The sequence below is a fragment of the Leptopilina heterotoma genome, unplaced genomic scaffold (assembly GCF_015476425.1).
Source record: "Leptopilina heterotoma isolate Lh14 unplaced genomic scaffold, ASM1547642v1 Lhet_51, whole genome shotgun sequence".
Taxonomy (NCBI): domain Eukaryota; kingdom Metazoa; phylum Arthropoda; class Insecta; order Hymenoptera; family Figitidae; genus Leptopilina; species Leptopilina heterotoma.
The window spans coordinates 3,393,394-3,409,371 of record NW_025111110.1 but is presented as its reverse complement, the minus strand read 5'-3'; the positions used below and the strand labels follow the sequence as shown (position 1 = coordinate 3,409,371).

The window sequence follows — 15,978 nt, the reverse complement described above, 5'->3', positions numbered from 1 at the left end:
TTTCATACATTTTTTTGGAAAAAAATATTTTTTCTTCTGCAAGTAGTATAACATTATTATTGTCAGACAATTTGTATTAAACACAAAAATTGTTCCCTTCGATTCAATATTTATTTTGCTACTAAAAATTAAACTTTTGTAAATTTCATACATTTTGCTTGAAAAGAATGATTTTTTTCTTTAAGTAGTATAACATTATTGAAGTCAGACAGTGTTTTTATTAAATACGAAAATCATTTCGATATGATCCGTCTGACTTATTATTGATTTTACTACTAAAAATTAAATTTTTAAATTTTTATTTTTTAAGCAAAAAAAAAAATTTTTTAACATTTTTGGATTAAAATTATTTTACTTTTTAGAATAAAATAAATTGTTTTTTAAATTATTTCAATTTCGATTACTTGAAAGAAGGTGAAGAAAATTTGAAACTAAAATAAGTAGGTAAATAAAAAAAGAAAATAAAAGAGAAAAAATTTGGTTACAAAATGAAAAAAAATTTAATTGTTAATAAGCAAGAAGTTTTGAATTGTTTATTAATCGTTTTTATGACAAGCTGATGAAGGTGTAATTATAAATGAAATCATAAAAATTGCTAAGTAAATGAAGCTAATTAGTACGGTTGGTAATTACAATCAAAGAAGGAAATGAAAACGCCAGCAAATAATACAAAGTGTCGAGTTTCGTTAATAGTTTAAACTTTAAATAATAGTTTAATTAAAAAATAAAAACATAATAATAATAATAAAATTAATAATTTTAAGAATAATAGTTAAATATATTAATAATAATATAATAATATAATATATAATATAATAATATAATATTTTACTACTAAAAATTTAACTTGCTGAATTTTACACACTTTTTTGTAAAAAAAATATTTTTTCTTTAAGTAGTAAAATAAAGTTGTAGACAGACAATTTTTTTTAAATGAAAAATTGATTTCAATAAGTTTGGTTCTACAATGAGAACAATAAAATGCGTTATGTCTGACTTAATCTTGATTCTGCCACTTATACACTTGAATTATAGAAGTGATTAATGCGTTCATTGATTCTTTGTCTGACTAAAAACTGATTTACCTACTTAAATACTCTTTAGAAGATTTAACCATGTTTAGTCTGACTAAAAACTGATTTTACTACTTATATTTTAATTAAAAGTGGTTAGTGCTCACTGTCTGACTATAAATTGTCTTAACTACTTCAAATATAACTGCAATATGTTACGTCTGCCTAAAATTGATTTATACCACTTATAATTTTATTTTACTTTGGAAATCAATGTGTATTGTCTGAATAAGATTAGTTTAACTACTTACTCTCTAAAATTTAATCAGTTAAATAGTTTGACTAAAAATGACTTTTACAACTACATATATACAACTGAATAAACAAATTATTTTATATTTGACAAAATTCGAATGCCCTACTTACATTTGATTTACCATAAGTTTTGTCAGACAAAAAATTTATTTCACTATACTGATAATTACTGTAATTTTTATTTTACCCTTAATTTCTTGTTTCAAAAAATATTTTAATTTTGAAAAATGTTGTTTTTATAAATAAATAAAAATAATGACATAATTTAAAAATTTTCAAAATAAAAAAATGAAAAGTTTCGTTAAAAAAAATAGATTTTGTAACTTCAACGTTTGAGTAATATAATTCAATGAATAATCAATTTGACATATTTGAATAAAGAAAAAAATTGTTAATAATTTTTTTGGTAAATAAATATTTTCTGATACCTGTTGGGTTTTTTATTTCTATATGATTAATATGCAAAAAAAAAAAATTTCCCTTGAATCTTGATACATGAAGTTAACAAATTAAAGCCATCGCTCATGTGGATTTTAAAATTATTTGACAAGTGTTATTTTTTAACAAAATCGAGTGTGTTGCTATGTTATATGTACCTATACATTTCGCTCTATAAATAAATATAAACCATATATTTAAGTTACAAATTTAGAAGGTTTCATCATGTTTAGTCTGACTTAATCTTGATTCTCCTACTTAAATTTGAATTAGAAGTGGTTAGTGCTTACTGGCTGACTATAAATTGTCTTAACTACTTAATATATAACAGTGTAATATGTTACGTCTCCCTATAATTGACTTATATCACTTATAATTTTATTTGACTTAGAAATCAATGTGTATTGTCTAACTAAGATTGATTTTACTACTTAGTCAGTCTTCAGTTTACCTTAACTACTTATAGTTGAACTAAGACTTCAATACTTTGTGTATGACTGAAAATTGTTTTTACTATTAAATATTTGAGAAGAGCAGGTTTTGTCTGACAAATAATTGATTATGCAACTCATAATTTTTTTTTTTTTAATATATTATTATTATTTATTACTAATTATTATTTTGATTAATATTATATAATAATTATTGTTATATTATTATTATTATTATTATTATTATTATTATTATATTATTATTTTATTATTATATTAATATATTATATTATATTATTATATTATTATATTATTATATTATTATATTGTTATATTATTACATCAATTTATATTCTAGTAGAATTTGAATTTGTAGTATTTAATTTTTTAAATTAGAACACATTGCCAGGAAAAATATTTCTACCGGACAAATAGAAAAACCGGAAAGAGTATATTACTTCCTCATAGAGGAAGGATTGTATTTTTATTAATATTCAAAACGAGAGGTTTTTTCTGAAAAAGAGAAAAAATTTTGTTTTCTAAGAGTATTCGTCTGAATAAAAATAAAAAATATTTGTAACACAGAATATGCAGTGCAAAGTGGTTATATAAAGAAAATGAAAACAATGTGCCGCTGACGATGTCATTGTTGGAAAATTTTAAATGCAAAGAGATAGGGGTATTTTATACCCAAATAATTTTCTCTCTCCCTCTCTCTCTCTACAAAAAAAGACACAAAAAGTTGTTCACGCTACTGAATGCACCTTTGTGAATGATGTAAATTTCATTGTCCTTGGAAACTATTTTTTTTTTTTTGCAATTTTTTTTTCAAGGTTTATGCAAAGACTATCATGATACAAGCTTTTTTTTTTGGTGTGGTGAGGTTTAAGCGCGTATATAAACGTGCGCATATTTTATACTGGAATGACGTGTCTAATAGTCATGAGAACCAAGTATATGTATATATACATAAAAGCTATACTGGACCTGCTAATATATCAGTTATGTTGGATATATGTAGATGTACCAAAACAGAGCGCGGTACTATTCTGACACAGTCATCCATATATACCACATTACATAAGGGTGTTTGGGGGTGCTGTTTCTGGGAATTTCAGTATGCGCGCAACCGTCGCGCCGGTAACATCGCGTCTTTTTGTCACGTTCAAAAAAATAAATAAATAAAATAAAATAGAAAAAAGAAAAATAATTTTCAAAAAATAGTTTTGAAAAAAGAAACCCTTTTATTAATTAATTTATTAATTATTAATTCTTAATTTTTACTGTTAGCAAATTTTTCTACCGTTTGAATTTTGAATTCAAATTTAAAAATCTTATTTCCAAAAATTCAATGATTTCGCAATTATCTAATGACAGAATTTCAATTTAATAATTATATAATTACGTCATAGATAATTACATAAATATCAGTAAAGAATTACATAACTCCAAGTAAATAATTATATAATTACAATTTAATAAGTACAATTAAATTATATTTTTTCTATGTTACATTTCATTACGTACAGAAAAGGAAAATTTGATTAGAACTTTAATTCAATTAATTAAAAATAGAAAAGTATTTAATGCATTTGAATTAAAAAATTAATTTTTGATGAAAAGATATAAATTAAATTGAAAATTTAATTTATTTAATTTATTCAATTTTAAAAATTGAAAATTAAATACAAATTTCGTATAATTTCGTTATTAAGGTGGGGGTTGAGTTATCGTGAGAATTAATGTTTAAACTTGTTAATTACAATTAATGCCATTGATTAGTGTGATTCAAAGTGCCATAGAGAGTTGTTTGCGCGTCGACGATAAACTCGGGGAGAACTGAAAAGTTTTTAGAAAGTTTAGAAAACAACTTTACGTTTTCTGATTGTCAGCGTTAAAAGGAATGTTGCATAAATAATAAGGAGGTAGTGAAGGAATAATTTATTTGAAATGTACGAGAGACAATTTTCAAAGAGGACAAATAAAGTTTTACACAATTTATCCCGGAGTCATCCAATGGAACGTTGAGAGTTAAAGAGTTATTCGACTTTAAATAGAAAAATCCAAAAAAAAAGGTAATTAACCGACAATTAGGCAAATTTAATTTTCTTTTTGTAAACTTTCTTTTGCAGGAATATAATTGTAATTATTCACTTCTTCATGTTTGAAAGTTTTGCTCTTTTAAATTGAAGAATAATAATTTATCTCTTCTAATTATTTACAAATATTGAGATTTTTGTTTATGCTTCAAAGACGTGGAAAATTTTTTTAATACAACTTTTCACCGATTTTTCAACTGATACATAAAAATGTCCCTTTTAAAGAAAGCAATAAATGTAATAATCAATACAAATATTTGTTTTTGAAAAGTATCAATTTTTCTGTAAAAGAAAATTCATTTCTGTTTGATTAAATATTTTTGTAATAAAATAATTTTTGATTTAGTTTTATTCTTAATTAATTAATTTTTTAATTTTTATTTTTTAAGCAAAAAAAAAAAAAAATTTTAACATTTTTGGATTAAAATTATTTTACTTTTTAGAATAAAATAAATTGTTTTTTAAATTATTTAGATTTCGATTACTTGAAAACAGTGAAGAAAATTTTTGGAACTAAAATAAATATGTAAATAAAAAAGAAAATATAAGAGAAAAAATTTGGTTACAAAATGAAAAAAAATTTAATTGTTAATAAGCAAGAAATTTTGAATTGTTTATTAATCGTTTTTATGACAAGCTGATGAAGGTGTAATTATAAATGAAATCATAAAAACTGCTAAGTAAATGAAGCTAATTAGTACGGTTGGTAATTACAATCAAAGAAGGAAATGAAAACGCCAGCAAATAATACAAAGTGTCGAGTTTCGTTAATAGTTTAAACTTTAAATAATAGTTTAATTAAAAAATAAAAACATAATAATAATAAAATTAATAATTTTAAGAATAATAGTTAAATATATTGACAATAATATTATTTAAAATACTAATATTTACAGTAACAATAATAATAATATTAATAATAATAATAATAAAAATAATAAAAATAAAAATAATAATAATAATAATAATAATAATAATAATAATAATATGAAAAAATCTGATTACAAGTTTCTTTAATGTTAAAAGCAGATAGAGTAAATAAAGTGAAAAACAATAAAAATTGATGATAAAAAATAAAAAAAAATAATGCTATGATTAAGAAAATGATAAATAAAAAATAATAAAAGTGGATGATAAAAAAATAATAAAACAATAATAGAATAATTTTAATAAAAGCAGGAAATAAAAAAATTGATAACAACAATAATAATAAAAATAGTAATTAAGTTAGTAATTAAAAACGCATATTTAAATATTACTAATTTATTAGACATTTTTCCAAATTATTTATATAGTAAAACAATAATAAAACAATAATAGAATAATAATAAAATAACGACAATAAAATAAGGAAATAAAAAAATAAAAAACTCTACAAAAAAATTGATAATAATTCTAAAACTAAAAATGAAAATGAAAATTAATAATTTATTAATTTATTTGCAATTTGTACAAATGAGTAATATTTAATAATAATAATTATAATTATAATAAAAGTAATAATAAAAAATAATAATTAAAATTTTTTTATACTATAAACAAAAAAAAATAATATGCATTTCATTGAGAGAGATATTTTTTGTTTTTAATTAAATACGGAGGGAATTTGAGGTAAAAGTGAGGAAATCGAAGATAAAGTTTGCAGTTGATGGATTACATGAACTAATTTCCGGCAAAATTGTATTAAAGGAGGAAAAAAAAATTCTTCATTCCTTTTTTTTATACTCTCGGTTTATAGTCATTATGAGTTTAAAGGCTTGTTTCACCACCATCACTGAAACTTTGCTGTCGATTAAACCTTCATTCATACTCTTTATGTCTCACCTTCGTTCGCTTCGATCGCCCAATTAGGTGTTGCAGTTTCTTTTTATTTTTATTATTTTTTGCAACATTAAAAAGATCACTGAAAACTTATCGCACATTAAGCCTTTTTTATTTTATTGACTGTCTAAAATTCTCCCTTGACTTTAAACCTACTTTTTTTTTTTTTTGCTTTTCATATGAAAAATTTTCCTATTTATTGGAAAATTTTTATACTTTTAATATACTACAAAAATTATTTAGCAACAAATTAATGTAAATTATTATTCATTATTGATAATTTTACTTAATTGCCTGATTGGTTTCTATTTTCGATTAAAAGTACAAAAAGAAGAGAAATTTCAATCAGAACTAAGTAAAAAGTGTAAATAATATTAAGAATAATAATTATTTATTTTATTGCAAATTAATTTAAAATATTTAATCGTAATTAATAGAAAGAATTGATTTGTCAAAAGAATAAGTTTTAATTATTTTACTAAAAGATCAATAATAATAAAAATAGTAAGAATAAAACTAATGAAAACAGTAAAAATAAAAAATATAAAACAGAAAATGATAATATAAAAATAATAATAAAAATTATAATTGAATGCCTAAAAAAAGTTTTTTAACATTTAAATTTATGAAAATGACCTGAGAGTTGACTTTAAAAACAAAAAAAAAAAAGACTTCTGCTCTTGAATCGATGATGAACGGTTTATCGCTAGAGAAAAACGATATTTTTTCTCTCTAAGAAAAGTCCCGCGAGATGAGTCAGCATTTTTTCTTTCTTTTTTTTTTAATATACATATATATATATAGTCGGGGAAAAATTTCCACTTGGAGTACTCATTCATAATGGTCCACGACAGAATGTGCCAATTTCCGGTCTTTCAGTAAAGAGCGATTAGAAATCAGCGCTAAATGGTGTGCAGTCCAGTTTTCATCGGTGTAAAAATATTGAACAGAAATGCCAAACTTCCCTCTCTCTCCCTCCAATCACCCTCATCCCACAAGCCGTCACCCCTCTCAGAAGTGATTTACACTATGTATGAATGGACCGTTTTCCAAACAGAGATAAAGTTTGATCTGTGTGTCTCTCTCTCTCTCTCTCTGTGTGTGTCGTGCAACACTCCGGAAGTTGAGCTGCGATTGCTTTAATATTTCCGCGTCAATGAGTAATTTCGAAATAGTTGTATGTGAAATAATACCTTTTCCTTTGGAAGGGGAATTATATGAAAAAAATTTTTTGAAGAGTATAGAAATTTTTGTTTTTGATATATATATATATATATATATATATATTGAAAAAAAATTTATTTGATTCATTTAACCGATTGATGTTCTATTATGAAATAAATGGTTATTTCTATTAAATAAATACTCATTTATATCAAATAAATACTTATCTATAGGATCAAATAATTTTTATTGAATAATTTCTATAGAAATTATTCTCGCAGTTTTCTTGAAAGTACACTGAGAAAACGTTATACTTAATTCAAATAGAAAAATAATTTTAAGTGATTTTGTTTAATTGAAATTAGTTTGTAAGGTTAATCATAATATATATAATCATAATATCTACTGCTTTTATTAAAATATTATTATTTGTTTGAATAATTATATTTAATTCAAACATATTTTCTGTTTTTATTTCAACAAAAAATTATGTTTATAAATTTTATGTTTGAATGAAATTTAAAAGTTGATTATAAATAATTTAAAATCAACTATAACTTATGTTTGAATTAAAAATATTATTTCTTCAAATGAACCAAAAAATATGTGGGTCAGAATTCGTGAAATTTTCACAGAAAATAAAAAGTATTTTTTTTAAATCGAAATGTTGAAAAAACATTTCTATTTGGCCTTAAGAATGTGTCCACCAAAAAACAGAAAAGGCGTAGAACATTACAAAAAATTAATTGTTTATAAAAAATTTATTAAATAATTATTAAAAAATAAAGTTTTTAAAAATTTTCTAATTCTAAACGAAAGTATATTTTATCCCCTTTATATTCCCGCTTGGTTCATTCATTTAGGAGAAATAAAATTTTGTTTAAAAAGTTGCAAAAAAATTAATTTTGCAATAAGTTTTATAAAAAATAATTTTTTTTCTGTTTTTTGGTGGACACATTCTTAAGGCCAAATAGAAATGTTTTTTCAACATTTCGATTTAAAAAAAAATACATTTTATTTTCTGTGAAAATTTCACGAATTCTGACTCATGTTTTAATTAAAAATATTATTTCTTCAAATGAACCAAAAAATATGTGTTAATTAAACTTAAATATGTTTGACTGTATAGCAAAGATATTTTAAGTTTGATTTAAACAAAATATAATTGAATCAAATTAATCGTCTTCTCAGTGTATCAAATTGATAGCAAAAATGTAGATCAATTTTTTGTTTAACTACATTTTTTATATCAATTCGTTGCAATTTTATACTTTTAAGTTAAAATATACGTGTATAATTTCTATCAGTGTATATAATTTCTATTCAATTTTCATAGAATTTTTATAAAGAATTTATAAAAAAGTAAAAACTATATTTACTGCTAGTCCTTATCTATAATAATTTTTACATACGGTCAAAATACTAAAATTATTGGTTGAAATCCAATTCACTGAATTGAAATAAAAATTATCTGATTTAAGTACCTAAATATTTATTTGATAACAGACAAGTAATCCGTTATTTGAATCAAATAAAATTTTTTTCTCCCTGAAGATATATATTTCTAATGAAATAATACGATTTCTTTAAAGATTTTCTTTCTCTTCGCATTTTTATACTAAATTCATTTCACTCGATAAATTTAATATCTTTTGTCTGACGGAAAATTGATTGCCCTTTTAAATAGAATTAAATAAATTTAATTTAATTGATAATCTATTCTACAACTAAGATTAAAATAAAGCCATTGTAATTTTTGTTCAGCTGAAGTGTTTTACTGCTAATTTATACAATATTTTTGTAAATTAACGTCTGACTAAAATTGACTTTAACTACTTGTACTTAAATTAAAGAAGTGTTTCTGTCCGACTTAAGTTGTCTTCTACCACTTTTATTTTAATTAAAAGAAATCATAGCCTTTTTGTCTGACTAAGAAGACTATTTTACTACTATCAGTAATGTAAACAAATTTCAGTCAGACAAAAAGTATTGCATTAAATAAATTCTAGATAAATATTTGAGCAATGAAACAAATTTTACGTAATTATTAATTAAATTACTAGAATTTACGGGGAAAATTCACAAAAAAGTAATTTACAAATTTGGGTAAAATTGTCTGACTAAAAAGTTCCTTTACTACTTATGAATCAATCAGAAGTATAAATGTTATATTGTCCGACTTCGACAAGATTTTACTACTGAAAATTGAATTGCTCTTTTTTAATATACATTTAATCGGACTCCAAATTAATTTTACTCTTTATTAGTAGTATAATCAATATTAAGTCAGACATTCTTAAAAACTTACACAAAACAATAAAAGTATTCGTTGTGTTTTGGCTGACTTATTATTAATTCTGTTTCGACAAATTAAATTTACGTGAATCTCTGACCTCTTTTTTAAAAAAAATTATTTTTTCTTCCACAAGTAGTGTAACATTATTGTTGTCAGACAATTTGTATTAAGTACGAAAATTCTTTCAATTTGTTCCGCCCGACTTAATATTGATTTTACTACTAAAATTTAAACCTGCATACATTTAATTATGGAATAAATTAAATTTATTTCTATATACAAGTAGTAATATAAAATTTTAGTCAGATAATTTGTGTTAAATAAAAAATTATTTCAATTCATTCAGTCGCTGTCATAATGTTTATTTTACTTCTGAAAACTAAATCTGTTTATATATCATACAATTTCTTTGTAAAAAATATTATTGCTTCAGTAAATGTAAATTTCACACATTTTGCTTGAGAAGAATTTTTTTTTCTTTAAGTATAGAATAATAATATTGTAGTCAGACAGTTTTTATTAAATATACAAAAAACAATTTCGATATAATCCGTATGACATATTATTGATTTTATTACTAAAAATTTAACTTGCTTGAAATTTATACACTTTTTTGTAAAAAAAATACTTTTTCAATAAGTAGTAAAATAAAGTTGTAGTCAGACAATTTTTTTTTAAATGAAAAATTGATTTCAATAATTTTGGTTCTACAATGAGAACAATAGAATGCGTTATGTCTGACTTAATCTTGATTCTGCCACTTACACTTGAATTATAGAAGTGATTAATGCGTTCATTGATTCTTTGTCTGACTAAAAACTGATTTACCTACTTAAATACTCTTTAGAAGGTTTCACCATGTTTAGTCTGACTTAATCTTGATTTTACTACTTATATTTGAATTAGAAGTGGTTAGTGCTCACTGTCTGACTATAAATTGTCTTAACTACTTCATATATAACTGTGCAACATGTTACGTCTGCCTAAAATTGATTTATACCACTTATAATTTTATTTTACTTTGGAAATCAATGTGTATTGTCTGAATAAAATTAGTTTAACTACTTACTCTCTAAAATTTAATCAGTTAAATGGTTTGACTTAAAATTACTTTTACTACTACATATACAACTGAATAAACAAATTATTTTATATTTGACAAAATTCGAATGCCCTACTTACATTTGATTTACCATAAGTTTTGTCAGACTAAAAATTTATTTCACTACTGATAATTACTGTAATTTTTATTTTACCCTTAATTTCTTGTTTCAAAAAATATTTTAATTTTGAAAAATGTTGTTTTTGTAAATAAATAAAAATAATGATATAATTTAAAAATTTTCAAAATAAAAAAATGAAAAGTTTCGTTAAAAAAAATAGATTTTGTAACTTTACCGTTTGAGTAATATAATTCAATGAATAATCAATTTGACATATTTGAATAAAGAAAAAAGTTGTTAATAATTTTTTTGGTAAATAAATATTTTCTGATACCTGTTGGGTTTTTTATTTCTATATGATTAATATGCAAAAAAAAATAATTTCCCTTGAATCTTGATACATGAAGTTAACAAATTAAAGCCATCACTCATGTGGAATTTAAAATTATTTGACAAGTATTATTTTTTAACAAAATCGAGTGTGTTACTACGTTATATATACCTATACATTTCGCTTTATAAATAAATATAAACCATATATTTAAATTACAAAATTTTTTTCTATACTTTTTTTATGTTGTCAGGTTCGAATTGCGAAAAAATTGTTTTTACCAGCATTTTCAGCTACAAATAATAATTTTTAGCACCTCTGCTCTGTTGGAATAAATATTTATATGTTTTTTTTATTTTTGCAATAATATTCCTGCGAAGGTAATAAAATATAATTCAAGTAAATGGCTATAAAGGTGGATAATTTCATTTCTTCAGCTATTCGCAAAGCATGCTGTTGAAAGTTTTTAATAGCACATATGGCGCGCTTTTGTTTCTTTAAGAAACGATTATTACATTTCTTAATTTAAGCTTCTTCCATTCTATTATTTTCTGGGTCAAGTTTTAAATGATTTATAAATGAAAAAAATTTCTTGCGCATTTGTTTTCATAATGTATATATATATATATATATATCCACTTTAGTTTAGTTTTTACTTTTTTAGTAGTAAAATCATTATTAAGTCAGACGGAATATAATTGAATAATATTCGCCTTTGATACAAATTGTCTGACTAAAATTTGATATTACTACTTGTATAGAAATAAAATTAATTTATTCCATAATAAATTTAGCATTTTAGTAGTTAAATCAATATTAAGTCGGACTGAAGAAATCGGAAGAATTTCGGTATTTAATACAAATTGTCTGACTACAATATTGTCATACTACTTGAAGAAAAAATTTACATCTTTCCAAACGAATTATACGAAATTCACGCAAGTTTAATTTTTAGTAGTAAAATCAATATTAAGTCGGGCGGAACAAATTGAAAGAATTTTCGTACTTAATACAAATTGTCTGACTACAATAATGTTATACTACTTGTGGAAGAAAAAATAATTTTTTTCAAAAAAGAGGTCAGAGATTCACGTAAATTTAATTTGTCGAAACAGAATTAATAATAAGTCAGCCAAAACACAACGAATACTTTTATTGTTCTGTGTAAGTTTTTAAGAATGTCTGACTTAATATTGATTATACTACTAATAAAGAGTAAAATTAATTTGAAGTCCGACTAAATGTATATTAAAAAAGAGCAATTAGATTTTCAGTAGTAAAATCTTGTCGAAGTCGGACAATATAACATTTATACTTCTGATTGATTCATAAGTAGTAAAGGAACTTTTTAGTCAGACAATTTTACCCAAATTTGTAAATTACATTTTTGTGAATTTTCCTTGTAAATTCCAGTAATTTATTTAATTTCGAAAATTTGTTTCATTTCTCAAATATTCATTTAGTACTTATTTAATATAATACATTTTGTATGATTGAAATTTGTTTACATCACTAATAGGAGTAAAATAGTTTTTTTTGTCAAACAAAAAGGCAATGATTTCTTCTGATTAAAACACAAGTGGTAGAAGTCAACTTAAGTCAGACAGAAAACATTTCTTCAATTTCAGTACAAGTAGTTAAAGTCAATTTTTGTCAGACGTTAATTTACAAAAAGAATGTTTATAGTTTATTTATTAGTAACACTCTTGTCGGAAAAACATTATATTCTCTTCATTTCACTCTTAGTTGTAGAACAGATTTTCAATTAAATTACATTCATTCAATTCTGATTGAAAGAGTAAGTAGTACAATCAATCTTCCGCCAGACAAAACATTAAATTTATCGAGTAAAATGAATTTAGTATAAGAAAGCAAAGAGAAAATCAGTAAAGAAAACGTATTATTTCATTGAAAATAAAATCTACACGAAAAAAAAATTTATTTGATTCAAATAACCGATTACCTGTCTGTTATCAATCAAATATTTACTTAAATCAAAGATTTTTTATTTAAATCCTATAAATTGCATTTGGACCACTGATTTCAGTATTATTTAAATAATTAGAAATTAGTGAAAAATTAAAATTTTTATTATAATAAAACTAATTTTTTTCATAATTGAAATAAAATATATAATATTTTGTAAAAATAATTTTAAATGTCCATAATGACTTTTGTGTGTAATATTAATTTTGAAAATTGTGTAATCTCGTATTTAAGGTTGATCAGTGTCGTCGACATTTCAAAACTTTTTGGTCTCAAAGGAATTGAGCTCCCGCGTCCAATAACTCGATCTGCGCTTGAACTGAAAAATTCAAGCCAGTCAAGCCGGCAGAAAATGGAAAAAAATAAAAGTCGGAATTTTTAATTTTAAAACATACTACCGTATAGAGCATAAAAATGCCCAAATTTTTTGTCTTTGAAATTTTTTTGTAGGACTTCTATTTTTAATAATAATGGACAAAAACTGATTTTTTTTTATTCTTAAATTTCATTGAATTTCAAAACATAAATCGACTTTTCTCAAACAAATCTTAATGAAATTAATTAAAAATTGATATACTTACTTATCAGGGTCTACCGAAGACGATGAAATGATTGAAACATTAAAAAATGTTTATTGCAAAATTATTTGTTAATATAAATACAGACCTGTCGGTAAATACGTTTTCTCAACTTTGACGAGAAAAAGTGTGCGGTGAACTTTCGAGTTGACACAACTTCCAGTGAGACATTTGTTTATTAACATGTGAAGAAGTTTTTTGGAAATTTTTATTTAAATCGGATGAAAAATAAAGAAAATACATAATGTTTAAAAAAATATGCGTCGTGCGGTGTTTTGACATTTCGACGCAAGAGGAGAAAACTATTGGAAACTATTGCTATTTTCTGTTGATTTATTTAAAAATAAGTTTATTCATGTATTATATTTAAAATAAAAACAATTCTATACATTTATAATATGATAGGCAGTAAAAGATTTATTTAGATTTACAACGACAGGAAGAAAAATAGGAAAAAGTTAAACAAATGCGCGATGCATAAAATTACCACCAGAGGGCAGCACCTAATGGGCATATCTAATTCTCATATTTTATTTTCTAACGTCGTGTATTATATTGGATTTTCAATTTCTTGTGTACAAATGAAAAAGCAAATTTTCAGGATAACTGGTTTTTTTCTATTTTGCAATAACTGTCCAAATTAGGAGAAAAATCCTTTTGAAATTACGTTTACGTTCAAGCAGCCATTTTTAAAAGGCGACCACTGTTAGTTTCCAATAGTTTTCTCCTCTTGCGTCGAAATGTCAAAACACCGCACGACGCATATTTTTTTAAACATTATGTATCTTCTTTATTTTTCATCCGATTTAAATAAAAATTTCCAAAAAACTTCTTCACATGTTAATAAACAAATGTCTCACTGGAAGTTGTGTCAACTCGAAAGTTCACCGCACACTTTTTCTCGTCAAAGTTGAGAAAACGTATTTATTGACAGGTCTGTATTTATATTAACAAATAATTTTTCAATAAACTTTTTTTAATGTTTCAATCACTTCATCGTCTTCGGTAGACCCTGATAAGTAAGTATATCAATTTTTAATTAATTTCATTAAGATTTGTTTGAGAAAAGTCGATTTATGTTTTGAAATTCAATGAAATTGAAGAATAAAAAAAATTCAGTTTTTGTCCATTATTATTAAAAATAAAAGTTCTACAGAAAAATTTCAAAGACAAAAAAGTTGGGCATTTTTATGCTCTATACGGTAGTATGTTTTAAAATTAAAAATTCCGACTTTTATTTTTTTCCATTTTCTGCCGGCTTGACTGGCTTGAATTTTTCAGTTCAAGCGCAGATCGAGTTATTGGACGCGGGAGCTCAATTGTAGTCTAGGAAGCCCCTGGATATGAAAAAGGATTAAAATTCCCCTACACTTAGGGATAAATGTCAAAGAAATATAAGTTCATCGAGTGAATGTAGAAAAAAAATTCTGATATTATCATTTTTCCAAAAATGGTATTCTCTATTCAAATAGTTTAAATTATAGAAATCAATTCTACAAAAAAAAAACTCTATTAAATTAAAGTTTAGTTTATTTAACTTAAACAGACAGTTAAATTTTAACAGAGAACAATTATTATTATAAAAAAACATTTATTTTACAAATTACAATTAATAGAGAATTGTTTATTAACCATTTGATTTTATCGTAGTCGAATAACTTATTGTCAGAAATAACACAGTGTTTGCTGAATTATAAAGTTTCTTTGTAAATAAAATTTGTTTTTCTGAAAATTAATAGCGGGCCATACCTTAAGTGTTTTTTATTATTATTTTCACTTCGAGTGTAAAAAAAACAGGACTAAGGAAAATTGAAAAATACTGTAAGTCATGTCTGACGAAATATTGGTTTTATTACTTATACCTCAATTAAAATGGATTCAAAAGTCTTGAAAGTTTCGTTTTACAAAGACTTGATTATACTACTTAAAGTTTAAGTAAATTTTTGAAGAATTTTGTCTGACTCAAACTTTCTTCCACTACTTGTACTTTCATGAAAATAAATTCCTTTTGCCTGGCTAATAACTGATTTTACTACTTAAATACAATTTTGAAAGATTTTACTTTGATTTGGCTGACTTAATATTTATTATACTGCTTATACTTTTGTATTAAAAGTCTTAAACGCTTTTTGTCTGACTAAAAGTTCCTTTTACTACTTGAAAGTTGAAATACAATAATATAATAATTATTATAAACAGATAACATAAAATTTTATTTTATTTTCTTTTTAAAAATTCAATTGAAACTTTTTTCAAACTTGGTGCTTATTATTTAATATCACTTTTAATAAATTGCTTTCAATTGTATTAACAATTATTTTATAATTGAATTTTATTTGTGAA

At 23.2% G+C, this 15,978-nt stretch overlaps 1 protein-coding gene across 3 annotated transcripts in view; it reads left to right on the top strand.

Moving 5' to 3' along the window:
* Positions 1–3,481: 3,481 nt before the first annotated feature.
* LOC122507755 (octopamine receptor 1-like) overlaps positions 3,482–15,978 on the top strand; it is a 197,374-nt gene continuing 184,877 nt past the window's right edge. The window contains exons 1-2 of one of the 3 annotated variants that reach the window (XM_043620634.1): positions 3,482–3,649; positions 3,992–4,272. The gene's annotated coding sequence lies outside the window, so the exon portion shown is untranslated. Of the gene's footprint in view, positions 3,650–3,853; positions 4,273–15,978 lie in introns of those variants that run through there. The other 2 variants (XM_043620632.1, XM_043620633.1) reach the window with 2 other exon arrangements.